This window comes from Felis catus, chromosome B3 (genome assembly GCF_018350175.1).
Source record: "Felis catus isolate Fca126 chromosome B3, F.catus_Fca126_mat1.0, whole genome shotgun sequence".
Taxonomy (NCBI): Eukaryota; Metazoa; Chordata; class Mammalia; order Carnivora; family Felidae; genus Felis; species Felis catus.
Window position 1 is genome coordinate 102,002,989 of NC_058373.1, and position 14,826 is coordinate 102,017,814.

Sequence of the window (14,826 nt, forward strand, 5' to 3'; positions counted from 1 at the left end):
ATCTTTTCCATCCCGTAAGAAACATCATCCCCATAGCAAGCCTGCTGCATTTGGTCCTCCTCTTAGGGGCTCGCCCTCTGCCACCAGCTTGGATGACCCCCACGGAAGGCTTTTAGCATGGCTAGCAGAGATGTTGGCAGCCCAAGCCAGGACAATATCATGGCTTCTCTGACAGGCCCAGAATTCAACTGAAAGTTAAATCCAACTGAACTTAACTCATGCTTGTGAGCTAGAAGGGGTCTTCACTCTGTGTTGCCTTCAGCCCCAGGGTGGGCAGAGGTGCCTCACAGCTTCAGGGTCCATGCACCTCCCCCAACCCTTCAGCCAAAACATCTATCTCCCTCTGCTTTATTTACTGGGTGTCTAGGTATGGCCTTCGTTATTTTTAAAGTTCTGCTTCTTAAATATATATATATATATATATATATATATATATATATATATAAAAGATATATATATGTACATATATATACGTATATATATATACATGTATATATGTATATACATGTATATATATATATATATATATATATATATATATATGGAGTGCCTGGGTGGCTCAGTTGGTTGAGCATCTGACTTCAGCTCAGGTCATGAGTTTGAGCCTGCTTCAGATTCTGTGTCTCCCTCTCTCTCTGCCCCTCCCCTGCTCATGCTGTCTCTCCCCCTCTCTCTTTCTCTGCAATAAACAAATGTTAAAGTTAAAATAGATATATAGATAGATAGATAGATAGATTTTTTTCTTGAAGTTTGGAAAGCACTGACTTTGCTGTAAGGGGAAGAATGGAAAATGAGGCTGGAGAGATGATACAGTTAGAACTGGAGGGGATATAAAGTGGTACAACCATGTTGGACAAGAGTTGGCAGGTTTTTTTAAACATTAAACAGGGGTGCCTGGGTGGCTCAGTCAGTTGAGTTTTGATTTTGGCTCAGGTTATAATCCCAGGGTCATAGGATTGAGCCCCATGTAGGATTGAGATTCTCTCTCTCCCTCCCTCTGCCCTTCTTCCCAGCTTGTGCACTCTCTCTCTCTCTTAAAAAAAAAAAAAAAAAAAAAAAAAAAAAAGTTAAACCAACACCATGTAATCCTGCCAGTCTACTCCTAGGAATTTGCCCAGTGGAAGGAGTCAATGGTGAGGAGGGTTTGAGTCTGGACACCTCAAAAGTCTTCAAAAGTCCTAATCATCCAGTAGGAGCCATGACCCATTCCCTGGGACTATAGACACTCGCAGAGGCAGGATGACTTGGACCCAACCCTTGTGCAACCAGGACGCTTTTGCATGGAAATCTTCCCATGGATAATGCCCATCTTCACATAGACAACCACGGAGTTCTGAGGGTCAGGCCCAGCCCAGGTGAGGGAATTCCTATGAATGTGAACATCTTTTAAGGTGATGGAGAAGATCGTCACAGGACAAGCCCTGCTGTGAAAGTAACCTGTTCCCTGCGTTGTAAATTGAAAACTGTAAAGGTAGCTTGTAATTATAAGCATTTATAATAAAAATAATAATAGGCATGATAACAGGCTTCTATTGAGCCGTCACCTGGATCCAAGAACTTAATTTGCTATTAACTCTACAGATATCATCTGATTCAGTAATTCCAACAATGCTATAGTCTTCCCATTTTACAAATGAAGAAACTGCAGTTCAGAGAGGTTAAGTAACTGGCCCAAGTTGACACAGCTGATAAGTGGCAAGGCCAAGAGTTAGAGGACAGCATTCACTCTTTTAATTCTTGGGGACCCATGTGAGAAGTGACTTCTCTGCTGCCTTCAATATAATTGAAGAGATTAATGAAATTCTCAAGGTCAAGTTTTACACTTTGACCCACTGTTGTATAAACTCACAGGCCTGGTTATTTCTCCATCAGCCCCTTCCAGAAGTAGATAGAACAACAGTCCTCACACTCTTCACCATGTCCTCAGCAAAGCCATGGAGGTGTAAAGCGGGGATTCATTGGATCCTTGCCAGGAGACAGCGACATCATGTAACCACCTAGGCTGCCTCCATCTGTGATGTCCAATAGGGATGGTCATTACTACTACCGTCATCATAATAGTTAACATGCATGGCTTGTTCACTCTGTGCTCTAAGTGCTCTTTCTTTTTTAAAGGTATTAACTCAGTTAATCACACAATTCCTTGAGATGGATACTATTATTACCTCATTTTACAAGTGAGAACTAAGGTCAGGAGAGTCTAATCATGCAGCAAAGATAATAGCTCTCAAGTAAAAGGGTCTCCCATCCCAGTTACACACAGACCCTGGGACAGAAAACAAGGCCTTGACATCTCCAAGTGGAGTGGGAGCTAAGCGTCCAATGGCACCTATAGTGGTCCCCCCTCTTATCCATGGGGGACATGTTCCAAGGCCCCCCAGGGAATGACTAGAAGCACATATAGTACCAATCCCTATAGATACTATGTTTTTTTTCTTGTACATACATACCTATGATAAAATTTAATTTATAAATTAGGCATAGTAAGAGTCACATAGTAAGAGTCACAACAACTAATAACAAAATAGAATTATAATAATAGACTGCAATAAAAGTTACATGAATGTGACCTCTCTCAAAATATCTTATGATTTTTGTCTTCCAAATCCATCCCTGGAACTTCTGACTGAAATGAATTGCATGAAAGTCCATTTTTGTGCTGCGAAAGGAACACTGTACTCACCGTTCTTCCTCCTCTTGTGATGACATGAGATGATAAAATACTTCCATGAAGAGATGAAATAAGGTGAATGACGCAGGTGTTGTGACGTAGTGTTAGGCTACTAGTGACCTTCTGACAATCTGCTTCCAGACCTTGGTTGACCAGTGGGTACCTGAAATCGCAGAAAGCATAACCACAGATAAGGAGGACTACTATACTGTGGCATGACTATGATTTTTACTCTGCCCACCATTGTTCCACAGCGCCCCTATCAGGCCTGAGGGTCCATGCCTGACCCCTTAAACACATGCTACCTCGGCTTATAAAACACACATTCCTTCTTCCTCTCCATGTATGTTATAAAACTGCCCCTCCCATGAGCCTCAGCAGTTGTTCAAATCCTGACGAAAAAATTGAAATTCAATAAACCTCTGGAAAATATCTTACATTATGAAGATCAAGTCAGATTTGCAAGAAAATACAAGACAAAGAAAAATCAGTTTCAGTGTGATTAATAATAAATGCTGGCACACCACTAAGCTCAACCAAATGCCTCTAGATTCTTCCAAGAGGCAGTTCTCTTCAAGGCAGCCAACTGTTGTGCCACCAGCCCTCCCAAATCCTCTCCTCTGTGCATTCAACACCCAAAGACCCAAGTCCTTTCACAGCAAGGAGGACTGATGTAAAACCCTGTCGTGATGTTCTAACAGTCTTAGCCTTTAACTCTCAAGGATCTGTGGAGAGTACAGGATTATGATGTCCAAAGAGTTTAGAGCTTGCCTGTGCCAAACCTGTTTTTTCCACTGTGAAAATCTTCATCTCTGTGGCATTATGTCACCTTGCAGAGCCCTTTTTGTAAACTGACTACATTTAGCTTCGGCCAAGTTACTTCGGAGTCCAAATCCACAGTGAAAGATCTATTTGAATTCTTCTCAGTTTCTAGCTCCTCAGAAATGATAGGCATTCATGTTTCATTCTCCTGCCTGTTGCCTCTTTGGGCTTATTTATGACTATTTTGGATTCTGAGAAAAGGAAATTATACATAAAACCTCCACTCTTTCCCACATTCCTGGTAACAAGGCAGTTTCTCTCACACCTCAGCGGCTCTTCTGGGAACACCCGCCAGTTTGCGATGATGGACGGGCCATTCTAGCCCAGCCTTCACAAGAGCCTGCTTCAGCTGGAGGGAAGCCAGCATCCCCTCAGATCTCACCACCTTCCAGGCTTTCACCACCACCCCCACCCCAGCCATTCGTTTTCTCCCCAAAAACTTGGTTATTGAAACTGGCAAAATACCTCATGATTTTGTCTTCTAGATCCACCCTGGACCTTCACACAAGAATGAATTGCATGAAAGTCATTTTTGTATCATGAAAGGAGCATGGCACATCAATACGTCCTCAAAGCCCAGCCATGCCACCCCAGGATTGCTGGTCCTCTCAACATGTTGCATATTACAGATTACAGATCTGATCCAGAGTGTACCCTCTGCCTTTATTTTTTTTTTTTAATTTTTTTTTTCAACGTTCATTTATTTTTGGGACAGAGAGAGACAGAGCATGAACGGGCGAGGGGCAGAGAGAGAGGGAGACACAGAATCGGAAACAGGCTCCAGGCTCTGAGCCATCAGCCCAGAGCCCGACGCGGGGCTCGAACTCACGGACCGCGAGATCGTGACCTGGCTGAAGTCGGACGCTTAACCGACTGCGCCACCCAGGCGCCCCGTACCCTCTGCCTTTAATGCGCCTCCCAAATCCAGCTCCCCTGCTGTGACCTCTCTCCTCACCTAGCCCTGTGAGTTTGCATACCTAGAAACAGTAGAAGCCTGGTATTCATACACAGCTGGTTCTCAACTACCTCCTGGGCAGACACAAAATAACAACAATGACACCAAACACTCGAGTTACTCCATCATATAAGGAAATAGACACCATAAAGCAAAATGAAAGATATTCAATATGTGATTATCTGCATGAATGAGGGGAAGAAAAAGGGGAATGACTGGAGGTATAGGATATCAATCCATTAGTGAGCCACGCACCCTGTCTATATCAAGACGCCTCCCCATGCCTCTTGTGTTCCACGTCATGCTCCGTCAGGTTCTGACCTACAGGAGGCCTGGAGGAGAAGATACCCTCAGATTAGAAGACCCACTCAGGGATGATTGAAATCACACTTAGGAAGATTGGTTTTAGGCTCTGAAGTCTAATAGCGACCACTTTAACTACCCTCAGCTCCCTGGCAGCATGCCCCAATTTTATCTTCCTAAGTGGTAACTAACAACAGTTTTAAACTCCATCATCTAGAAGCAGGGGAGCACAAAATATCCCCGCCAGCCAATTAATGGCAAGGAGAATGTTTAACCTCGCACATTCCACGGTATTAAAATTAACAAGGAGAAGCTCATTTTTCACCTATTAAATTGGCAAATATGTTTTAAATTGCAATAAAAGGCATCTATACACAGCTGGTCAGTAATATGTATACCCTTTCAGGAAAATAGTTTGGCAATATCAAAGTCTTTTAAAAATGTGCTAACCTTTGACATACCTCAAGGATGTCCCTTACGTCAATGATTATAATGACAAAAAAAGGACTGGAATCAACCTAAATATCCCATAATAGGGAACAGGCTGAATAAACCAGAATGTGTCCGTATAAAAAATGACAGGCAATCAAAATGATGATGTAGAATACTTTAATGGCATGGGAATGCCAATACAGTGTTAATGAGAAAAGCAGGTAGCAAAATATTATGATCCCATTTTTAAATATATACATTATATACATATGTAAATGTGTGTATGTATGTACGTGAATAGACAAAATCCTGAACTAGATGTTTCAGAAGGTTAGTAGTGGTATTCTGTGGGTTAATGATGGGTTATGAGTGGTTTTTAATTTTTTTGATGTGCTGTTCTGTATTTTCAGCATTTTCCACCGTGAATCTGCAATAAACCATCAGAATTTTATAATTTTTTTTTATTTGAGAGAGTGCACAAGCACTTTTTTAAAAAAAGATACATAAGTTTATTAAAAATTTGAAGATAGTTGACAATTTATTGAAGTCAGAAAAATTAATATATAAAATCTAGAAAGGTGGAATTAGGAATTAGGTTTCAAAGGATTTAGAAAGAATTCCTCATAAAAGTTTTTAATATTACATTCCTTGCTAAACTGAGACTTGGAGGGCCTTTGGTATTTCACCCCTGACCAACTGCCTTGATAAATCAGTCAGCAGGAGCACATGAAATTGTGGATAGACAGGAGATGCATATTCATTTACTCTTAACCAAATGTAGCAAAAAGCACCATGTTACCTACTAAGAAAGAGAATCTTAAGCAGCCTCCATGCTCAGTGCAGAGCCTGACATGGGGCTGGATTCCACGTCCCCAGGATCATGACCTGAGCTGAAATCAAGAGTCGGACACTCAACTGACTGAGCCACTCAGGCACCCCTATCATCAGAATTTTGTAAAAGGCTATCACTTTAAAGGTGCATCATCATCTCTAAGGTGCTGACCAGTCTTCACTTTGAAGGAAAGGAAGAAAAAGTGGGGACCCTAGACTTAGCCAGGATGTTTCAACAGTGGTGGAGATAGAAGCAATTCTGAATGAGGTGGGACTGTCCCCAAAACACAAGGCTGCTGCACCAACGTGCCGCTATCTTAGGTGGGAGTGGTGCCTTCTGAGGTCCTTGGAGAATCAGGATGTCCTGAGGTTGTTCTTGTCCTGTGCTAGGAACCTGCCAGTGGAGACAGTGGTCTCCCTTCCCCTGGGAAACCTAATCCAGACTGTATACCAGCTCAGAGAATTCAGATAGAGTTGAAGGCCTCAGAAATGGGCAAGTACATAGCCATGCAGACACATGTGCTTAGCAACTCACTGGTCATCCAGAGGAAGGTAAGCAGAGCTATAGAGGCACTCAGCGTGGGGCCAGCTCACTCTCTGGAAGTCTTTCTGGCAGCAGGACCAATACAAGTCATAAAAGAACGATCCAAAGAAACACATCTACTGGACCAAGTGACAGCCCTCCAGAGAAAGGGGCACTGTTTAAATATGGCCTTCAAATAGAAATAGTGTTAAAGGGGACACAAATCATACAGCTCTTGATTTAACTTACTATGCAACAAATTAGTAGTGAAAACATTTGGCAAAAATAAAGACTTATATGAAAATTAACCAATAAGACCCAAGCACCATGTCACATTCACATGAAAACAAATCACAGCTCACAGCCACACAAGGTTTGCAAAGCACTACAAAATGAGATATGTTGGTGGTTTAATGATTAAATATCATTATCTACACCTGACTATTTGTTAAAACCAAAGACTGGACTGAAATATGACCCCTGCTTGTTCAAGTGTTTCCTGAGTGATATATAAAGGTGAGGTCACATATCACTCACGTGGAGGTGGACAGGGATGTCCCAGTCAGATCAGTGGCCAGCTGGGGTAGTCCCACAGATTAGTCTCATTCTAACAGAGCACAGCTCTTTCCCAGGGAAATGGGTCCATGCCTATCAAAAAAATGGAAAGAAGGGAATATGGAAAGTTTGGTTTGGAGACATCTCTTATCTGAAAGTCTTTGTCCCATCTGGGCACAGCCATGTCTCATACCACACAACAAATGCCAGAAGAAATTCTCCACCTTCTTCTGCTTAGTGAGGATCAGGACTGGCTAGATCAGATTATCAAGAGCTACCAGAGGATGGAACTCAGATCTTACCTCAGACCTGCACAGGTCAAACACACCCACTGGACAGCAGGCATCTCCCTCCAGTGGCCTATAAGCTCTACCCCCTTCTCACCAACCAGAAATATGTGAGGCTCACACAACCTGAATGAGTCTTGAAAAATAATCCGCAGCATTGTGAAGACAATGCGATTGAAGATACTAATTAAATAGGAATTCGCTCTCTCACCCCTTCCCGGGAGCCCAGATCAGAGAAGATGGAGGGACTCCTTTTAGAGAGGGAGCTTGTAGAGGGCTCATGGGCTCCAGATGCCTCAACCCCCTGACCACACTTCACCACCCAGCAGAGATACTAAGTTACAGAAGAGCCACACTGGGGTGATGATACACATGCTAAATCCTTACCCGTGTGAACTAAGGGGGCCACGGAACTACTGCCTCATTCCCTGGATTTATGCCCTCAAGCTTTACACTTGGTGGGTCCATGAGGAGCCAAACCCTAAAATGGACAAAGATGGCCCAGGGCAGAGGGGTTCAGGAAGGCAAGCTGGCTTCCTGCCCCTCACTTTCACTAGCCACAAGACTATAGATTTCCAACAGAGACCCATATACAAACACACGTACACTCATACACACACACATACGCACACACATGCACACACATAGCATCTAGAAGGGAAATTCTCTGTTTTGCTTATAACCAAGTAACCTCATTTTCTGACCTTAAAAAAATAACAGTTTCTCTGAAGGTCTCAAACCTTATTAGCCACAGTGGGAAATGATGCTTGAATGGGGCTGTGATGGTCTCAGCCTCGGGTGTCTGTGTATGCAGCCATATTACTTAGCAACACCATAGCCGTTTAGGTTTAATTTCCTAGCTTGCCTGATAAGGAGGCTGCAAATGTAATTTGTGATGCTGCAAGCTGGGCAAACTCACTGGGCTATTAGATGAGTCACTGGGTGATCCAGGCCACTATGCCGAGCTCTGCGGAAGAAGAGAAATGAACCCTGATCTGTGGGGCTGATAGCGCTCAGGCGGACACAATTTTCTAAGTGTCTCGGAGCTGTGCCTCCTTCCCTCCTGCTTTCTGGTTTGGTGCCATTATTTATTAAGGGAAGCTTCACTCACCTCTCAACCCCTGTTAGAATCATCCTCCAGCTTCTGAAATCCTCCTGGCAAGAGCTGCAAACTCACAGCCCTGCAAGACCAGACAGATAATAACACCAACAACAATAAAGCAAGCGTTTTTGAATACTTAGTTGATAACCATGTATTCTAGTTGCTTTACATGAGTTATGTCTGTTAATTTTCCTAATAACCCCAGGAGGTAAGTACTACTGTTATTCCTATTTTCAAATGAGGAGACTGGGATTGAGAGAGGGTAGCAAGCAGCTATAAAATAATAGGGAATGGGGGGGCACCCTGCCAAAGGGGCTAGCTGTCATCCAGGGCCAACCAGCCCTCACCTGGATTGCCAGAACTTCCACTTTCCTAAAAGTAGCAGAAAATCCATATTTTTATATAAAATCCCATTGGTTCTAAATATCAACTAATTGAGTTGAGTTACTTATTAAGTAACTGTGAGAACCAAACCACACATGTCCACCAGCCAGATTCAGCCCAGGGCCTACCAATTTGCAACCTCTTCCTCATTACAACAAGTAGACATATTCATCCATAAATACACTCCAATTTTTATCTTTGCTTCCATGAGCCACTGGTGTCTCAGCCCTTTGGTCACCGTCACTTTGGCTGTATCCTTTCTAGAGCCTCAGTGGTAACTCCATTCTTCCAGTTGCTCGTGCTGGGTCTTAGAGTCATCCTTGCCTCCTTCCCTTCTCCCACACCCCACATGCAATCTGTCAGCAGGTCTTGTCAGCTCTACTTGAAAATGCATCCATAATCCCTCCACTTCTCAAAACCTACCATGACCACCCTGGTTCAAGCCACTCTCAGCTGTCTTCCCTGGACATCATGAGCCACTGGCTACACCCAGCTTTTCCCACCTACTCCATTCTTACCAGACTAACCTAGCTGCTCCTGTAAAACCTAAGTCAGATCCTGCCCTTTCTCAACACCCCACAATGGCTCAGTAAAAGCCAATGACTTAAATGACCCACACAGCCCTTCAGACCCAAACCCACTGGCCCCCACTCTCCTGCACTCCCTGCCCAGCAGACACACTGCTTCCTCCTTCATGCACTCCCACCTGGGCCCTGGGTGCTCACTGCTCCCTCAGAGTCTCTCCCCCCAGGTATCCTCTTGGCTCTCACCTTCTCTCTGCTCTGTTCAATTGCCAGCCAATTAGAAAGATCTTCCTGGGGGCACCTGAGTGGCTCAGTCGGTTAACTGGCCAACTCTTGGTTTCAGCTCAGGTCATAATCTCACAATTCGTGGAATCGAGCCCCGCGTTGGGCTCTGTGCTGACAGTGCAGAGCCTGCTTGGGATTCTCCCTCCCCCTCTGCCCCTTCCCTGCTCGTGTGCTCTTTCTCTCTCTCTCAAAAATAAATAAACACTTTCTCTCTGTCCCAAAAATAAATAAACGTGGAAAAAAAAATTTAAAAAAATAAATAAATAAATAAATAAATAAATAAATAAACACTTAAAAAAAAAAAAAAAGATCTTCCTGGACCACTTATCCTAAATAGTAATCTGTCCATTCCTCTGCCTCAAAATTTTATCATTACTGCATGCCATATGTTATCGCTTTGTGCTGTCTCCACTCCCATAGAATGCACCCTCCACAAAAATAAGGGATGTGTTTTCTTCTCTGCTCTATTCCTGGTGTCTACAACCATGCCTGGAACATACCCAAAATTCATTAAGTGTCTGTTGAATGAATGAAGAAATGAACAGTCCATACAACAGGCCCTTAGGATAGACTTCTCCATTCTCTGATGGCCACACATGACTTAGCCTCATCTTCTCTTTAGTCTGTATGCACCTCAGGCACAGAAGGCCTCCCCACTAGCTGCTATCAACTCCACCACCTTCACCATGGCCACTCCTTAACAATATGAGCTCAGTAAGATGCCATATTGATTGCTGGCTGAAAACTCAAAGAGATAGTCATTGCTCTTGCCCACCTGCTATGAGGAATAGTAACTTGTGATTGTGAGCATCTTGCTGGATGGAAGGAAAACTCACTCATGGCAGTGATGAATTCTGTAATTAGTCTTGATGAGACATGGCAGGCTTTGGGTGAGGGTGATTCATTTTAATTAATGATAAGACTGCATAAAAGTGTTTTGCCCATTTATCTACAGAATTTGTTGGCTTTATTTTTATTTCTCTATTTATTTGAAAGCCCATATATCCTAGGAAGGTAGATATGGTTCAGTCCTTAATATTTCTTTCACATAAACAGAAAGAGAGTAATATAGGCCTGTGGTTCCCTCTCGATCCAGATCCTCTGGAAAGTCTGGACAGAGCTGCAATGATTGGCTCAGGTCCCCTCGCCATGGACCTCGGGGCTCTCCTGCACCCATCATGGCATAGTCAACCCTCCACAAGATCCAGATGCACCTCCTTCTAGGGAAGGGCCCATCCTGATTAGCCACAGGTGATGACCTGGATATGTATCCTTCCTTGGCCACCAAACACCCCAGCTCAACAAAGAGAGTAAGCCAGGATGCCAGATGACCCTCCCCAGATCTGAAGCTTACTTGGGAAGGAAGCATAGCCAAGAAGCCAAGACATACACATGCATGGATAGAAGAGCTTCATCTCTGGCAGTTCTGACACTAAGGCTGTTGGGAGAGGATCTAGGAGGCTGTACAGAGGCATCACCCAGGGCACCCAGATGCCCATGGCGTCTAAGCCATGTGGGGAGAAGATGGACTTGGCACATGGAAAAGGCATTTCTACTTGACCCCTTTCTCTGTTTCCCATAGTCTTGCTCTCTCCACATCTTTTCTTTGCTGTCTCAGAACTCTCAATTCAATGTATTTCCTTGAATGTGTGTTAAAAAGTCTCACTTCTGGCATACATGGCCTGCCTGTCATCACTACCTTGTCACCCCCAGCTACCTTTCTGAGGATATTATCATGGGGGTTGTCCACAGCCTTGCCTCCTCTGCCAGCCTGCAAAAATCAAGCCTGCAATTGTCAGATGACTTCCCTTGTGCCTCCCCCCTCCCAAAGAGGGAGTATCCTTTCTTTTGGAGGAACGGGTAGTGGGAGGGAGAGAGCAATGTTGGGGAAGAGCTTGAATTATGGAGGGGATTGTTCTGGGGCTGCTGAAGGCATGATGGATATTGTAGATGAAGGCAAGAGGTTTTGTCATTTTTTTTCTGTGGCTTATGGAAAGGAATCCTCTTGACAGTTTTGAAGAAGGCTAAGCAATGGACTTCAGCTGCTTTGGGGTTGCCTTTGGCTCCTGGACAGTATTTCTTTTACCACATTACCCTCCGCTTGGGCCCAGGCTTTGAAAGGGTTACAAGCAGATTTAGATCCTCACTATGGGATGTTCAAGAAGAAAGGTTTGTCATCTACCCTGCCACTAACAGCTGTATGACCTGGGACAAGTCACTTGAGCTAGGGTCTTTGTCTACAAAATGAGTGACTTGAAGGGAATAAACTCTGAGAACATATCAGCTCCTAAAACATGATATTTGAAAGTTCTATTCAAGGAACGATGATGATGATGATGACCTAGCATTTACTGCACTTCCATTATATGCCAAAAATTTTAAAAGTACCATCTTAAGAAAAAAGGCCTAAAGTTTTTATTCTGGGTACCATAATCACATGAGAAGATGAAAGCCTTTCAGAGTGATGCCCCGCTCCTGGGGCTGGGAATGGGACCCCTGAGCAAAGCACAATGTGATAATTCTCTCCCCAATTATTGTTCCACCATGAATTCAAATGCAGAGACCCCTTGGCCCACAGAACCTTTGGACCACACAATATCCAGGGGGGATTGGAGGATACACAGGCCAACTTACTTTTTATTGCATGTTTTGATGCTATTGACCCAGGATTACTTGGGGGTTCTGCATTCAAGATTCTGTGTTTTTTTTCCAGGTTACTAGTCTGGCCACTGAATCCTTGCTGCAGAAACTGCCATCCAGCATGGACTTGCCCAGGGCCCCATCCCCAGAGAGGCTGGGATAAGAAACAAGGCAGGCAGGAAGCCTCTACTGTTTGGGATACTGGAGTAGGAAGCAGTTGGGTTAACAGTCTCAGGTAGGAGAATGCAGGTCAGACTCAGCTGCTATCTTCAAGTAAGGATAGGGCCCTTTTGAATTTAATCTTGGCAATTTTACAAAAGTATGCAGAATCATATAGTGAACTTCTATTCATTACCCAGCTTCACCATTTGTCAACGATTCACTGATCTTGTTTCATGTATCCCAACCCCTGCCCCTGCCCTACCCCACCCCCCACCGCAGTATTTAAACACAGATCTCAGACAGGAAGCCATCTCACTCAAGAATGCACATCCTTGGTCCCCGCTCCACACCCATACATCATTGATTTTGTCTGCATTCTTTCTATCCTCTTTCCTATATCTTGCCCACAGGTCATACCTAAAATAAATAAGCTCTAGCCCCCTCCTCCTTCTTCTCTTCTCCTTCCCTGCCCCGTCAACAATCCCCTTCAGACCTGTAGCCTGCAACCTCTCCTGAGAGACTGATTCTTTTCTTTAACATGGGGGTTCGATCAAGACTCCCCACCTGATATGCTATTTCAAAGAGGCACATGCACCCCAATGTTTATAGCAGCACTATCAATAGCCAAGTATGGAAAGAGCCCAAATGTCCATCGATGGATGAATGGATAAAGAAAATGTGGTATATGTATATACAATGGGATATTACTCGGCAATCAAAAAGAATGAAATCTTGCCATTTGCAACTATGTGGATGGAACTAGAGGGTGTTATACTAAGCAAAATTAGTCAGTCAGAGAAAGACAAATATCATATGACTTCAGTCATATGGGGACTTTAAGACACAGAACAGATGAACACAAGGGAAGGGAAACAAAAAGAATATAAAAACAGGGAGGGGGACAAAACATAAGAGACTCAAAAACATGGAGAACAAATAGAAGGTTACTGGAGGGGTTGTGGAAGGGGGGATAGGCTAAATGGGTAAGGGGCACTAAGGAATCTACCCCTGAAATTATTGTTGTACCATATGCTAACTAACTTGGATGTAAATTTAAAAAATAATAATAATAAGACTCCCTACCTGAGAAAGTAATTCCCTCAGCTCCTCATCCACAGTAGACATGACTCCCTTTGTCTCACTTTCCCTTTATGGCCATCCTCAAAGAAAAATCTATGGGGCACCTGGGTGACTCAGTCAGTTAAACGGCCAGCTCTTAATTTTGGTCAGGTCATGATCACACAGTCATGATACGGAACCCTTTGTTGGGTTCCATGCTGGTGCATGGAGCCTGCTTAAGATTCTCTCTCTCCCTCTGCCCTTCCCCCACTCACTCACATGCCATGCTCTCTCTCTCAGAAAAAAGAAAAAAAAAATAAGTCTAAACTTGCAGTTTATACTTCCTCTCTTCCCATTTACTCCTCAGGCAGCTTTGGCAGTGATTTCCACATACTGAATCCAATGGGCACTTCTCCAGTGCCCTGCTTACCCTGATGGGTTTGCCTACCTACCAATGTAATATAAGTTTATTGTGTTCAATCTGGAAAAGAGAGAAGGCAAATAGGAAAACTTAAGTGAGTACTGAATAAATAATATATGAATACTAAAATAGTATTTTCTATTATTCATTTTGATGTAGCTGTCACCAGTGGTTTTTTTTATATATAAATTTTTTTATATTTTAACAGCTGCATGGTATTCTATCACATGGTCATGCCATGATTTAGTCCTTGTTGCTGGATATTTAAATTATTTCAACTTTTAAATATGAACAATTCTAGGATAAACATCCTCATAGATACATTCACCTTTTACATACATCTACCTTGATTTCCTCACATTCTCTCTTTCTGGAAAACCCATCTGGACATTGAGCACACCCATCTCTCATGGTTCTCTGAATCTAACTATGGATGGTCTTTGGGAAAGTTCACATCTCTCCAGTGTCCTCACTGTGCTCTCTCTTGGCTGACTCAGCTCCAGGTACAACTTGAGCAGCCACTGGTCTGCAGTTGACTTTCACCTCTCTGCCTCTCGCTCAGACCTCACTCTTAAACTTTCATTTCTAGACATCTGCACTTGGGTGTCCCACAGGGATCTCAGTGATGATGAAGGCTCTACTACCCACCCTTCCCCTACCCCGAATACCCCCAAATGCATATTTCTCTTATTATAATCTCAGTGATCAGTACTACTGTAATTCTCAGACACCCAAGCCCCAAAACTGGGGACTGTCCCACATTAATTGTCTTCAGTCATTCGCAAACAAACTGTTCAGGTTCTACCTCTTAAATTCTTCTGCTGTCTGCTTTTCTCAGACTCCACTGCCACTGATCTAGATTGGGCTTCA

At 43.5% G+C, this 14,826-nt stretch overlaps 1 long non-coding RNA gene across 2 annotated transcripts; it reads right to left on the bottom strand.

The window, feature by feature from the left end:
* Positions 1 to 673: 673 nt before the first annotated feature.
* LOC109500847 lies at positions 674 to 13,747 on the bottom strand. Of its 2 annotated transcripts, XR_006599610.1 has the most exons (5): positions 13,560 to 13,747; positions 8,491 to 8,560; positions 7,075 to 7,185; positions 4,704 to 4,780; positions 674 to 2,834 (listed from the first exon to the last, which is right to left on the bottom strand). It is a non-coding gene; the product is annotated as an uncharacterized LOC109500847 (long non-coding RNA). The 2 variants fall into 2 exon arrangements; XR_006599609.1 differs by lacking the exon at positions 13,560 to 13,747 and having other exon boundaries at positions 8,491 to 9,785.
* Between the last annotated feature and the right edge of the window lie 1,079 nt (positions 13,748 to 14,826).